The sequence below is a fragment of the Diorhabda carinulata genome, chromosome 6, assembly GCF_026250575.1.
Source record: "Diorhabda carinulata isolate Delta chromosome 6, icDioCari1.1, whole genome shotgun sequence".
NCBI classification, from domain to species: Eukaryota; Metazoa; Arthropoda; class Insecta; order Coleoptera; family Chrysomelidae; genus Diorhabda; species Diorhabda carinulata.
In genome coordinates this window covers 5,629,044-5,645,514 of record NC_079465.1, presented here as the reverse complement: position 1 = coordinate 5,645,514, position 16,471 = coordinate 5,629,044, and the positions used below count along the sequence as shown (strand labels likewise).

The 16,471-nt window shown below is 30.6% G+C and overlaps 1 protein-coding gene across 2 annotated transcripts in view; it reads right to left on the bottom strand.

Annotated features, from left to right (window-relative positions):
* The window catches only part of LOC130895396 (uncharacterized), a 279,662-nt gene that overhangs the window by 222,414 nt on the left and 40,777 nt on the right, over window positions 1–16,471 (bottom strand). For both annotated transcript variants that reach the window (XM_057802646.1, XM_057802647.1), the window contains exon 2: window positions 15,557–15,587. The gene's annotated coding sequence lies outside the window, so the exon portion shown is untranslated. The remainder of the gene's footprint in view (window positions 1–15,556; window positions 15,588–16,471) is intronic.

Genomic DNA, 16,471 nt, shown 5'->3' with positions numbered 1-16,471 from the left:
TAGTCTATCAAGAGTATATATTTGAAATATTTTTGATAGTTCTGTTTTATATCAACAACCTTGTGGGTTATAAATTGCTTATATAATCCTTTGAGAAACACTAATTTCACATTAAAAAATGCAATAGACTGTGGAACTAACAGGTGAAGTATGAAATTTGAGAAAAAAAATCCCACTCATGCAAAACAATGTAAATTACATATGAAAATAAATAATTACTTATATAATGATTATAAATTGTGAATCAAGTCGCAGCAACGCTTTCATTTCGATATTCTCATAGAATCTTTTGCTAATTGTTAATTTTAATATTTATGCAACTTTTATTATTATTCTATTGTTGTAATAATTGTTCTGTGTCAGTAAACTATGTTTTATAACGTAATAACTAGAATCTAGATTAAGTATCTTGATGACTATTTAAAATAATTATTGCAACATGATAAATGTACTCTAATAGTTTGGAATAAGCATTCCCAGTTTTGTTTCCCTTTCCAATTATTCTAATATAAAATTCCCATACACAAAATCGGTTGTTGTGCCAGAAAACATCGATACCGTGCGTTGACTAATATTGAAAGATAGTCAATTAAGACATTTTTTCGCGTTGGATACCGCGTAATTTGAAAATCGGTCAAAAAAGCTCGTGATTGGTACAAAGAAAAGCTGAAAAAAATGCTTCGAAAGACGTGACAGGTGACGAATCGTGAATCTATGCATATGAACCCAAAATTAAACAACAATCAACTGTATGGGTCTTTCAAAACGCAGAAGAAGAATCATTCCCCAACACGACAATAAGAGCTCTCACACATCAAAACACGAATAACTTTGAACAGTCTAAAAATCGAATTAATAGGCCATTCTCCTCATAGTTCGTATTTGGCACTCAATGATTTTTCCTTATTTCCAAAGATTAAAAACGTGTCAACGTTTTTCTTTACCTAAAGGAACTGTTGATCCGTTCAAATTACATGTAGGTATGCTTCGGAAATTGGTTCTAACGCAACCAGAAATGGTTAACTGACAAACTATTTGTCATACTGCGTTCGAATTACTACATAGTTATCAATCATGCATTTCATATATTCCATATTCCATATAACATGAAAACCGATTTACAAAATTTATAGTATAGGTTAAAGTCTTTCTACGTTTATTTGTGATTGAAACTTGATTCATTTATACTTGAATGAATTGCACTGATCTATCCACCTCTCTTTCACCCAAAATCAAGAGGTCTGCTAGTTTTCGACAATTTAATTCAAAATATACCCTCTTCGCACCCCCCTTTTTTGATAAATTTTTACCAGACTCACATTCTAATTATTGATCATATTCAATTTTGAGCAAATGTCCTATATAAATACTCTTATGCGGCAAATTTGGTCAAAATTTTGAAACTTTCTTCCAAAAGTATCTATATTAGTCTCAATTGAACTTAACACGTTAAATGCGACAGTTAAACTGGTTTGCAGCTAACAAATATCTGATAAACCATAAATTTTAGTACGTATATTGCCATGAAATTAAGAAGTAGTACTTAATTCATTTCTGAATAGAGTTTTTGAAGTCCTTGTTATTTTAGCCGGTTGACCGATGAGGAACATGTAAAGTTAACATTTAAAGTCTACTGATTCAATTGATATTAGCTATCAGAGAAACTTAGCTCGTGGAAATAACAGGTGAGAGCAAAGTTTTATATCAGGATAAGAAACGGGAAAAATGTAGCGGAGTAAGAAATGCTTTATTGCCAAAACATTGTCACAATTTGTAAACAAAAGCTTGTAAAAACTAAAAAAATGAATAAAGCTACAAATAGAATTTCAATATAAAGAAGAAAACTACAATGAGTAACAAAATTATTGGTAAATAATAGGTTAGGTATATAAGTCCAAAGCAAAAATTAAACTAGTATACAGCTTGCCTGGAATTAAATATTATTATTAGAATAGAAGTCGTTTACCGAGTAGAAGGAACTTTCCAGTAAATATGCCCTCACATTATTGCGGAATGCGGGAAAAGATGATATCGATTTGATTTTAATTGGCAAGTGATTGTGCATTTTTTTGCATTGTAAAATATTGAGCCCTCAACTAATTCTGAACGTGGAGTTTGTAGGTAAAGGTCGTGGTCCGTGTTCCTAAGTGGATAGCTGTACAGACTATCTTTCTGAAATTGGAGAAACGTGCTTAGGCAAACGGATTCAAAGATGAAAAAGGAAGGAAGTATCAGAAATTTTAATCTTTTAAAGAAGTCTGATCTCAGTGCAAATTCAACGGCGTCAATGATGGTATTATTGTGTCTTCTGCAAATACCACTAATGTCTAGATAGGCGATGTCGTTTATAAACAAAATAGGGCCTAGTAGTTAGCATTGGACATTCCACATTCTATTGGCTTACAAGAAGACGCCGTTCTATTAACCCTTATAGGAACTTCTGTTGGTAGTTCTGCAATTTGTTAAGTAATATATCGAAAGCCTTAGAAAAATAACAAAAAGTTGTTGCTGTGTAGTAATAGCTGTTTAGGCTAAAATAGACATTATTTAGGAGGGAGAAAATGAATCGAAGAGAAAATTTGTGCAAGTAACCATCAGTGGAAAAACAGTTTCCATTTGTATTGAGTGTAATGATTAAAAATATTGTTTTGTTTTATTCGCACGGTTAAAACCCTAGTATCCATTGTACGTCCACGGACCCAATGTTAGGATACTTTAAAACCAGTTTGACCCTGTCTGTCCAAAACGTGTATTTCTTTATAATGACAATCGGAAATTAACGTATTAATATAATTATTAGAATGTGGAAACAAATTGATCAAAAACATACTGAACCTTTTGTGTATGTTGAAAACAATGAAGGATATACAAGGAAAAACAATTTAAAAATAGACATTCGAAATAAAAATGAGCAACATGAATGAAAAGAAACCGCATCATTCAGTTAACAATTTGACATATACATCCCATTCAATTTCGTCATAACCTACTTCAAATTAAAGTACAATATTCTTGGTATACACTGATATAATTTTAAGATTAACTAGCATAGTTATTTGAATTGACTTTCAGCAACTTGTTAATCGTCTTCGTTCATCTTTCAAACGGTGCATTTGTATCTGATAAACAAATCGTTTTCTTCCGTAAGATACATAACACCGTATGGCATCATATTATCGGAATCACTATGTGAAAAGCGACAGTCTCGTCACGGTCCACTTTCTATACGAGTTCCATCTGCTGTTGTCGTATTCTTATTAGTCTGTCACTAGCATTTACGTTATTTCATACGTTATCGAGCAAAAATCAGAAGATAACTCTTCTATTGAACGTTTATTGTTGCAAATTTGTTAGCAATTTATATCCCTCTGCAACTATAATGATTTCGAATGGTTTTCCGTTCACCGTACAAAAACGGTATGACCTTAAAAATAAATTTAACAATGCCTGTTGATTCCAAATATGGAAGTAAAATGTAAGACGACTATAAAAAACTATCAAATAGTCTAGCATTTTATTATATTTAATAAAAATATTTTAATTAACTATATATCTCAATTATATGAGAAAAGTGTTGAAGTTTTGATTGTAATAATTTTGTGATATGGCCGATATCTACAATGTTGTCATATCTTAGATTTCTCCTTAAATGGAATGGATGGCAAAATCTTTTTGTCGGAAAATTCCTCACGTCATCTGTTGCGTAGATTGAATGTATTATTATGTGGATGCAAAAAGATTTGTTTCCACTTGGTGCAGTTTTACCCCTTCCCGATTTAGAAGGAAATAGTTTCGGCAAAAATGAGCTTTATTAATTTCCTACAGTAGATCTTGATAAGGGATTTCGGTTAGGATGTATATTATTGAAAATATTACAGGTTTCTTGAACGTACATTTACATAAACTTTTGTCATCGGAATCTCAATTCGTTCTTTTATAGATAAATATTTAATTGTAAAAAGTAGTTGGACATCAGAAATGATTTTATTAGGTGTGGAAAATATGAAAAAAATTTGAAATAACAAAGTTGATTTTACTTTCAGAAACACTAATGATCTAACAGCAGTAGAAAATAATACATAATTGAGACGTACTTAAAATTCAGTGTAGAATGTTCACAATGCAATGAGTTGTAGTGTACGTTCTTTTTATTGTTAGTTTGACATAGATATTGACATTGTTTATAAAAGATTTTCTTGTCTAATAAATATAATAATTGTGGGGCTTTTTAGATATGGAAACATAGATATCGTTCAGCCGAACCTATTCTTGGAATACAACAATCAATATTTATTGTGAGAAATCATGTTTCAAATTTTATAAAAAATATGTAAATAATATTTTTTTTTATTTTATACGTATGATATGCAAAATTTGAGGTTTTAATGTTGGCAATGATGACCTTTCACTATTTAGTGAGAAACAAAACAAAAATAAAAACTTTTTACTTATGATCTCGTCAAAGAATCACCAAATGCAACAAAAATATAATGATTTAAATGAAATAGGTAATTTATAGATAGTAGGTGCTGCCGACAACGAGTCGAGTCGAGAAAATTGGAAGTTTTGATCATAACTTCAAAATTTCAGTCGTGATTGTGTATTTTTTATCAATATTTTTATCTACACGCTAGTGGACCTTCAGCTTCCAATATGTAGAGCACAAGGTAGATGGTTTTTATCTGTACTCAGAATTCCAAAATAAGCAAACAATATTTTCGGTTATTATGTGCAGACTGTTAGCGTCGCGCCGTAATCGAATTTTCTGATATTCTTGCTCTTAAACGATGCGAAACTTTTTTGTAAACAAGTTATTGATGGCCTCTTCTGCCAGTTTTAGGTAATTCTGAAAGTGAATTCTCAAAGTGTGCAATCAAATTTTCCATTTTCTTATATTTTCAAGGACAACTTTGAGTTACTTTATATTTGACATGAAGAAAAATTTATCTCGTTAGTTTATCAGTCATACCACCCAATTACAGTTACCACAATTTTCCTAGTATAATATTGAGGCGCTAGTCGTGCTCTAAAAAACGCGTGCGACAAAATAGTGATTCATAAAACTTGAATAATAAATAAATATTATCGCGCTCATGATTTAGATCAGATGTTCTCAAACTTTTTTTCTTCGTAAACCACTTTCAAAATACATATTACTAGTTTTAGTTGATACATTTACACCTTATTATCAACTAGTCCAAAAATAAGACCTAGCTATGGAAATTCAAGTACATTCCTGTTGTAGAGCTTTCCGTGAACCCCTGGGGGTGCATCTGGACAACTTTGGGAATCAATGATTTAGATAAACAAGTTATTTTCTCTAGAGATCAAATAAAAAACAATTTGAAGTAAAAATGTCTGCCTGCGTAGTGTTAATAAACAGTATGTTAAGAATAATTTATTAATGAATTGTTACCGCAGTTTTTCAGGAAAAAATAGAATTTCAATTACTAGTGTAGTTTCCATATTTACCAATATAAAACATAAACTTCAATCATATATTTTGAAATGGTACATTTCGCCTCCAGTATTATAAAATAAATATCTCTAGTGTTTCGATTATTGACAATAACACATTCAAAATAATTTAACCAGTTATAGAGGAAAATAAATACAAATTTCCAATTTCCAAAGTTGCATCAACCATGAAATGAAGCATTTTAAAACTGTTTACTTTTCTCAGGAATCGTCAATTTTTCTTTATAGGTAGAAATGTATGAATAAAACTTATAATGAACTATTAAATTTCAAATTTCATAAATTATTCTAAGGTATTCGAAAGTACGAATTGTATAGTAAGAGTTATGTGGATCAACACCATCAACACGTTCACTTTATTTCTAGTTACTAGTACTAATTACAACTTGTTAATTAAAGACGTATTCAACAGATACTTATAGATATTATCCACATCAACATTCTTTCCTAGTAGGGTTTTCATGTCATTTGGAAAATTTCATTGTTGTCTTTGCGACGTGTGTAATGTACATTCTCAAAGTATACTTACAGTAAAAAGTCTTACAGTAAATTCTCGGTTACAATGTGTATACATAGGTTTGTTACTATATAGTAAATATTCGTTCGTAATTTTAGTGTGACCTATCCTTAGTCTAGTTACTAAGACTTGTTTTGGGCGATTACTGCATATTTGCGGCTACTGTTCAAAACTTTTTCAATTTTTGAGATCATCCTTGCTACTCAGAGTACCGCTGAAGATTAATTATAATATACACCACATTATTCACTCTACATATTTTCATCTGTGTCGTCTTTTGCGTGTTTGTCTGCATCTTCATCTTTTCCCCCCAAAAATATGACATTCAAGTTGAATCTTGATTTGTAGTTCAAGAGGGTTGTTGGAATAGATATTTTCCAAGGAATTCAAAACTGTCATAATTACAGTTTTTTGTAGGTTTGATGATTTAATTTGGATCATAACTTGTAGGATAGCATATATTTCTGCTGAATATACAGAGCTTATGTCAGGTAATTTATATTTCAATAGAAGTTCATGAGAAGTGATAACAGTAGCCCCAATTCCATTTCCAAAAAAACCATTGAATGAAGCGAATGGTATAGTCGTGATAATTTAAAAATAATGAAGGAAGAATAAGGAAATAATGAATGTACGTAATATGCGTTAAGTTCAGGGACAAACGGCGAGCGAAAAAGAAAGTCATTGGACTTATATTTATGTAGACAAAGGAAATTTTATGTGGAATATGGTTTTATTTTAGAGATCGCCCTGATATAAGAGACTCTACGGGGTTTAAATGGCAATGATTTTTTGGATGCTTTTTCTTTCTCTTGGAGTGGTGTTCGTTCAATGTATGATTTCGCTAGCTCTTCATGACGAGTTTAGTTTGATTCAGACGTTTAATAAAAAGAACAAAACCAAACGTCTAGTCTACAAAAACCGCTGTTAAGTGCTGGTCACTAGACAGAAGACGAGTTTAACAAGTTATAGAGATAGAGGCAGAAACAGCGGCTATTATTGTAGTATTTTTCCATTCGAAGAGAAAATGGTAATTGAACAACGTATTTTCTACTCCAAATGAAGCATTTAATTCTTTTCCAATTAGATGGAAGTGGAATAAATGTATTTATTCTAAGATTTTTATTCCAAATTGTTATTTATAAACTGAAATATCAGATTATGGGTTATACTATATGCTCCATGGGGTATTGGAGCTAGCAAAAATTTGAATGAAGCTACGTTTAAAACTTAAAACGACTGATGAAAAAAGGTGGGAGCGTATCGTATATCCTACAAAAATGCACCTGAAAACTCTTCCAATACAGGCCTTCGTTTTCTAATTATAAGCCTCCAAACATTGAAACTTAATTTAGTCTTTCATTTCCCGTACTGTTCATTTGATATTTTCCAGCGTGTGTTTAATGCGTGTGATTACTTTTTTATGAGGAACAGATTTACAGTGTGGCCTTGAAACTGGGAATGAACTGCTCGTAATAGTTATTGAGTAAATTAATAACAAGGATGACATACCCTATAAGAAATTATCGAAAATGATTTTCTCATACTTTATTATTACAAAAATTTAGTTTTGAATCCGTTTATTTGAGATGTTTGACTGATATTTGTCATTTAATTGATACTTTTATTAGGACACCACGTATAAACAGGATTATAAGTTTATTTCACTTATATATGAACTAGATAGTGAATATTCCAATTCTGTGAGCCAAATGAACTACAGGAATCACCAATGATAGAAAAACCACTTAGGAAGAGAGAGTTTCGTATTCATTCATATGGCAAAGTTAACAAATCACATGTGCTTCCAGTGTTCTGTAATTTTCAGTTGACAATTGCCAGTGAACTTCAGAAAAGATCAATTATGCACTGATAAGAAATTTGGTCATCAGAGGCCCAACTGTATGGAAAAATCAGACTCAAACTTTGATGAACAAGAAGTGCTGTACTGTATCATTTCCAGATAAATCATTCTTGACATTTTATGATATATTTTTTTTAAATTTCCGGGATAATTCGTGATCAAAATTGTGAAAATTAGTTCTACAAGTTGAAGGTTTAAAACTTCTAATGGTATTTACAGATCAACAAAGAATTGTTACTCATGGAATTCAGATTATTCTGTTAGGAAAATTGGATTCAATTCAATTTTTATTAACCTTCCATTAGTCGCACGTGTATCTACGAGATACATGGCTAACTTTTTGCTAAATATTTATTTATGTAATAGCTCTAGAAAATTGAGATTTGCAGTAGTTCTCGGCAGATGTCTCTCGAAGCCTTTCCTAGAAGTACAATCGGCTGATTTCACTTTTACAACCCCTGGCCACCCTAAACTCGTTCGACCGCCGGATTTGTACCTGCTAGATACAGCGCGACCAAAAGCGTCAGTTTATCTTCAGATTTAGTTGGGATAAGTTCTCGTTCATTTCGACGTTTTGTAATTATTCAAATGTAAATTTTATTGTTTTTAAGTATTTGTTTATTTGTATTCTAAAAGTGCTTGTGCGAGTGACAAATTAAAACACGAGTACAAAAATTTACGACTTTTCCAAACCATAAGATATTGAAGAACTTACTAGTCTCGCTTTTTCCGAGGACGAAAATTTACAAGAAGATATGGATAACTCTGATGAATCTGAAACAAAAGACCACGTCGAGACAAGATCAGTTGATTCCGAGACTGATCATGAACTTGAAGTAAGCGATGACGATTAAAACAATGACGATGAACACGATGACGATGGAAACGATGACAATGGAAACCAAGAAAACATTAAATTTTTTTTGAGTGAGCTGGGGCTATTTTATGCTCTTGTATTGTGTTGCATTGAAATGGTCATTGTAGGCAAAGACGGAACACGATGGAGTAAAATTGTACCAAGAGTAACTCGAGTCCGTCCTCATAATATAATGATGAAGTTACCTGGTGTAATTGGTCAAACAGCCATAGACTGGGCGTCAAGTATTTGACAGTATATTTGGATATACAAATAATGAAACGTTAGTTTCATATGTCCCGAAAAAAGGAAAAACCGTAGTCCTTATTTCCAGTTTGCATGTGGCGTCGAACGAAGTCAAAGAAGATGCTTCAAAAAAGCCAGAAATAATATCATTTTATAACAACACAAAATCCGGCGTTGATGTGGTCGACAAGCTTTGCGCTACTTATAACGTTGCTAGATCAACTAAGAGGTGACCTATGGTAATTTTTTACCATTTACTGAATGTAGCTGGAATCAACTCGCGGGTGATATTTCTTGGACACAAAAATACGTTTGTCACAAGAAGAGAATATTTGAAAAAATTAGGACTAGCCTTGCTAGACGAACAACTAAACAACAAGAAGTTCAAGAGGTAACACCTGGACCAAGTAAAAGAGAGCGATGCGAACCATGCGAACCATGTAGAAAATAAAAAAACGCCAGTGTCTGCATATTGTTGTAAAAAATGTGGAATTCATTTATTTATAAAACTCCAGACAAATATGATTTGTAATAAATGTTATAATAAAGAAATTGAAGAGGGGGATTACTCCAATTAATTTTATACGTTTGTAAAATATTTTGAATAAATAATGTAACTTTAAACCTAGTTCTGTCGATAACCTAATTAAAATTTTACACATTTTACATATAGAATAATTATTTTTTTTTACTTGAAAAAATGTTAAATTAAAAGCGGAGAAAAGAAGTATTCATACAAAATTTGCTGTATTAATATATTAAAAATAATAATAACAAAAAAAATTATTTGATATATGTATCTGCTAGATACAACGCAAACAAATACGTTAGAAATACCCGTGCACCTAATGGAAGGTTAATAAACATGTTTACAATCAAAATTATTACTATTGGAGCGATAGAAAATTGCGAAATTTTAGGGAAGATCACATCGTATTTGAAGAAAGTGATCTTTTGTGCTGGTATTCTTGAAAATAGTTCTATTACACCTTCAGCTATTGAGAAAATACAAACTGATGATCTCTGTTATATCAATATATACACATACGAATATTAGAACTAGTTTGGAAAATTGATTAGCTGGTGAAATGATTTTATGAGAAGATCTTGAACACCAACTGCGCGTTTTAAATTAATATCTTACATAAACATGTTAAAAATCCAGTGTAGATTACTCACTAAAAACCCTATTCTCTTAATTATCTTCGTGTTATTTCGTTCGCGTCAATGATTAAGTTAAGTTTCATTTTCTAACTATTCCAAACCAATTGAAATAACTGATGTATTCAAGGTTTCAATCATGTCAATGGAAGACACTGCTTACATTTGGAATATTTCGTAGTTGTAATTACTGCTACTATGACATATTATATTAGGAAATTTCTGATACATATTGTTTCAATCTATTCATTTTCCATCCCTATACTTTCACTTAGTCGATAATAAGTTAAAATGTGATGCATTTATATTAAATTTCAAACCTCTGGTAAATAATTGATTTGTTCATACAGATGTACTCTTATTCTACAATTTCCCTTTATATTCCATTTCGTACATAGAGATTAACATCCTGCTAATTTAACGTTAATATTAATGTTGATACCAACTGAGGCACGTGGTATAATGACGTTATATGTCATTCAAAGGCCATTAATAGTGATATCAATATAACTAATTTCTGCAGAATTTCGCATTACGAACACAATTCCGGGAATTAATTAAGAAGGTAGAGAAGGGTCAACGATTGGGTATATTACTATGAAGTTATTACATGTGTGACAAATGCGAAGGTTCACATTCATATAATAATAAATTATCGATAGATAGAGTTATAATAAAATGACGTTGTTTACTGAACTGAACTATATGGAATAGGGAAGCGCTCCAAAAAAGCTACGAGTTAAGAGTGTCTGAATTTCATAATTATTTTCTTTGTTATTAGATTAAAACATTCGCCAATCACTGTTAGTCAATGGTATGAAGTTAATATTATGATAAATTAGTTCCAATACGAGTTCTCATCATGTCTAAAAAAATAATTTTTCGTTTTTATTGAATTCTTGCTTTACTATTGATGGAATTTCCAACTATCTTTGGAAATAATCGGTCAATTTTGTACATTAATATCTTGAATTGAGGTTGATTCTTTTCTATTTTTTTTTCTAAACGAAGTTTTGACAATAAAAAAAAATATTTTTTACAATACTTAAATAAAATTTATGAATTGTTTCATCTCATTTGTCCGTCGTGAAAATGGAATATTTCTTTTAATCAGTGATGGATTTCTTGAATAACGCCGCTGTCATGTCTTTGTGGTAATCAGTACGGATTGGGAAAAGTTCACAGCTGAAAAAAGTTATACGTTTGATACAAAACCATCTTATAACTAGCATGAAGATCAATTACTTGTTGCAATATTTAACTAAGTCGTATGTATCAAGCCAGGTTTCATCCAAATACACCATATTTCTGTTTGAGTTTTGGTAAGTCTTAATGAATATTTTTGCGATGTGAAGTTTTTGAAACCACCCTTTATTAGAACACACCGAAGTGTCTCTAAAAATCTATATTTCTTGTTAGAGTACCTTTGCAGTTTCTTCTCATGTTAATTTTACTCAGATCGTAAATTTCCAATACAATAATTATTCATCCACAATTTATTAATAACTGAAAAGACTGTTTTTACTCTCATGTAAATAAACACATGTTTGAAGCTGCCGCTAACAACGGCTATCATTATACTTAACATTTTTTGCCAACATACATGTTTCATTATTCTGAAAGGTAAGTCAAATAATAAGCAAGCGAATGCATATCAAGTCCTTGTTTGATTTATTTAAGGGTTATATTATAGTGAGTGTTGCCAGCAAGACGCAAAGGGATAAATTTGAATCGTCGAACAATCAAATTTAGAGTTGTGCAAGATATAGGAGCACGAAGATAAGGCAAAAAATCCAACAGCACGGCGCAATTACGTTAATCACAACTCAATAGACACGAGATGAACGAAATTAGAGCGAAGAGAATCGCGAAAAATCATAGTCAACAGACTTTGAGGAATTGACCAACAACGCCAGAAAGTTCTTCGAGTACTACGTTCCTCCAGATAATTAAACAGTGCTTTACAATTCATTGAAGAAATTATTTTCTTTTCTAAATAATAATAATGTGAAGTTGTTCGTATTTATTCAAACTCTTTCTGTCCCTGGAGTGAATCAATAAACACTGTCTTTTACGTTCTTTATTTATTTACACACTATACAATACACTTATAATAATTTACTTAAATAATTTTTGTGATTACTTTTACTAATTCGTTCCATTAACTACGACTAAATGCGCTTACACAAATCATTTATATATACCTAAATAAAATTCTAGTATAAAAAGAAACAAAATAAATAAATAAACTTTCCTAGAAATTATTTACAAGAAATAATGAAAATAAACCGCTTGCTAAGAGAAATTGATTACACTCGAACAGCAAACAAATTCAGCTATATGGTAATTCACCAAAGTTTAAAATTCCATTGTAGCTGGATAGGACCGGTCTAAGGACCCATTTCGTCAGCTTGTTCGTAACAATAATGAATAATTTACTGTGCTTAAGGTATAATTCGACTTATAAATAATATTTGAATTGCAAATTAATTATAACCAAAATTTTCTTTGTTATCGCTATAAAAATTATTAATATTTCAAATAATGAGATACATATAATAATTTTCTGGGTTTATTTGTTTATAAAGAGGGCTCTACCGCAGAGAGATCTCAATAAATGATTTATTTTGTTAAAGGAATACGAATCCTTACTATTTGCTGAGATATCGGGTGGTTCAAAATCAAAATTTTTCCATAAATCAAGAACACCTTCAAATTTTTTTTTCAATTTTTCTTCTTATATCCCTCTATTTTATACGGGGATAAAAGTGATAACGAACACTGACAGCGCACCACTAGTTAAAATTTTTCAAACATGTTCTGTGTCAAAATATTACTTTATTAAAGATCATATTGGTCATCTAGGCCCCGTAAGGGTTTGTATTCCTAAATCAATATGAATCATTTATTGAGTTCTCTCTGTGGTAGAGAGTTGTCCGTCGAATCTAGTAACACCATATATTAATCTGATAAATACTTAATAAAATGAATATATAAGTTATAGACAATGAAAAAATCTATATTATTTGTATTCTTGACATAAGCCGGATTCGGTGCTAGAGCATATATCATACAATATTATCATATTACATTTAGATTTAGAAATAATAGAACACAATTCGAATAAATCCTTTGAATATTCAATTATAACAATATAATAAATTTATTAAAAAGTCAACGTAATAAAGAAACTGTAACACATAAGTGTATAAGTATAAGTATGTATTGTATAAGTGACTAGCGACAATGACTTATAACTAGCAACAACTATAAATTAGGATTGAAAAATTTAATACATAAATTAGTATTTTACACGTGATTTATCGCTTTTCGTGATTGTTCCGTATTGTATATAAGTGATAATAATAACATTATTGCAAGACAAACATTAAGAGTTGCAAAAAATAATTACATGGGATTGTTTGTCACTTACAAATCGATCTATCACTTTTTTGTAAATCATAGGAGACAAAAAAAGGGTTTCTCCTCTAGTCCACCAATTTTATAGCATTGAAACATTATCGTGTTTACGTCATTCAGGTCCAGAGATTAATGATCCTGCGATAAATCAACAAGAAAGGACAAACTATTGATAATAAAGTGATAAAGAAGCGTATTATTGGTTATATTTATAAATATGATAAAATATTAACTTTTAATCCGAATGTACTAATCAAAATAAAACGCATTCATCCAATTTGAAGAGAAATTGGATGATATTATCGCGTTGAAATTGATGTGACAGTTCTGTGTATTTATTTATAACTACTGATCTAATCTTCAGAAAACAAAAAACAATATCGTTTCCAAATAGATTTATTTCATAATAATAGACTCCAGTTATCACTTTGGATGAATTTTTTTCTGAGAGTCTTATATAAACAGCACAAATGAAGCGGGGAAGAAAAGTTTAATTTTTTCTGTGGATAATTATGGAAAATAATTCAAGCTCAGATCAAAAATCAATTAACCTTATTCTAAAGAAGTGCTCTCTGCTTTTGACTATTTTTAAATAATAGGTACAACCCCAAATTTTTTTAGAAAATAATAGGATCGGAGTGAATTGTTTTAATAGTTTTTCCATTCCAAAAGAAGAAAATTATGCGATCGTCGAAATAACTTACTAAAATTGAATTGTAATAGTGAGTTTTTCAAAATTTGAGGAAAAAATTATAAACTGCAATAGAGTATTCATTCAAAAATAATGAAAAGACGGTAGAGATAGCAGTAGAAAAATATGACTAAATTGGAAAGTATAGAATCTGTAATATTAGTGAAGCCCTTGATGAAGATATACTTAGGCCACAACTTAGATAATAAGGAGAAAAAAATGTCTTTTCTCCCGTAGGGGGTACATATTTGGTGGTGTACTTAACAAAGTACCAGGTATCCCCCTGTTTATTAATCGTCCGCGCTCTAGTATCCCCGCTTGGGCTCCCCTACTATAAAGCTTATGTTTGAAGTTTGTTCAGAATTCTACATTTTTTCTGTAAGTTGTACAAACTACAACAGGTCATATCTCTTAATCATTTATCCAATTTCGTGATAATGCAGTATAAGGATTTATTTTCACAAATATTAATTGACTGACTCATGGATTCTGAACAGTTTAGTAGCTATTCTGAGAAGCGGGGTTTTCGATTCATGTCTGTAAAATGTTAGCCATACTATTAACTGAAGCAAACCTTAATTTTGGAAGAATTAGGTTTAGAAATCAATTTATGTAATTTTCAACCAATATCTATAATGAATATTCCATTACACATTTTAAAAGTCCTCATTATATTTTTAACATATCAAAATTCAACATTATATTTTTCCATTCGCAATATCAGGTGGGAAATAAATTATTGGAAGAGATTTTTATGATACAAATGAAATTGAAGAATCTGCATATTTTAAAGTAATATTTCCAACGTCAAGGACAAATTACCAAACAAACTATGTAAACAACAATTACATTTGATGTGTGCTGATTCTTTAACAACATATCTTTACCTGTTACTGAAGAGATAAGATTCACGTGAAATGCAATATATTCTAAAAATTTCCACATTTTATAATTTCATGGTTCTCGATTCGGTTGCCAGGATATGTCGCAACTCGATTCATAAATTGTGCTGCAATCTGCCCAAACCATTTATATATGAAAATTTTATTCAGGATTTCCGTAAAAATTTGGTTTGTTTGCGTCTGCTTAAAGTTGTTCCGATTTTAAAGCAGTTGTTTTGTGAAAAAGATAACGGTGAACAGTTCAAATTAGATGAAGTTGGTAATAATATAAAATTCAACCAACTTTCATTTCATGATATTTTAAATGAGTAAAATGTTTTGCTTACTTGATTATTCAAATAAATAGGAAAAAAATTTCATCAACTATTCCATGCAATGTACATAATTCACTAATTTGTTAATTATTAAGTAATAAACTTACCACTATGAAGATATGAAGTGGATGTACTAATCTGAAAAAATAAAGTTTGTTATGTGAAAGTCACAAAACAAGTGATAGATGGAGATATAGTACACAACCAAAAGAATTATCAGTAACAAGTTTTTTTATTGATAAATACGGCTAAAACTGAAACGTAGATATAGGGGAGCTCAAAATAATTGGGAGCCATTTACCTTTTTACATACATTCTATAAGACTGTTAAAGACATTTAGTAATGGTAAGTAGAAAGCGAAGTTTTTTTTCTGTCAGATAATTCAACAAATTTTATTTCCATACCATGGGAAATTGGATTCTGAAACTTTTTCTATTCTTGTAATTTCTTATAAAACTTTAATAGTGATAATCGATAGCGTCCTGTTCAATTGAATGTGGGATATGAAGAACTTATTTTAGATATCATCGATTATCAACGGCATTTAAGTACTAGAGTTTTATTTAAACATAGTGGCATGTCATTTGTCTGCCGAAATATTGGACGTAATTGACTCCATTCATATCGTGATCGAAAAGTGCAAGAGTTGTTACCTCAAGACTTGATTGAGCGGGTGAATTTTTGTCGTTTGATAGGATCAGTCATTTTACCAAACTAGCTAACTGGCAAAACTTATTTAGAGTTTCTTCAAAATACTATTTCGAATTTTTTTGAAGATTTGCCATTATTAAGATTCAAATAAATAGATTAGATGAAGATATAATTGCCCTCAAGATTGACTTTCCCGCTCACCAGACACTAATAAATGTGAATACTTTCTTTGGGGATCGTTAAAAGACTCTTAAAAGATTCTTTTTACTCTTCTCCACTTGATGCTCAATAAGACTAAATCCCATGACAGATAAATGTAATAAAAATTTATCGTCGGTTTTTGTCAAGAATCGACATCAATTTTCGTCGA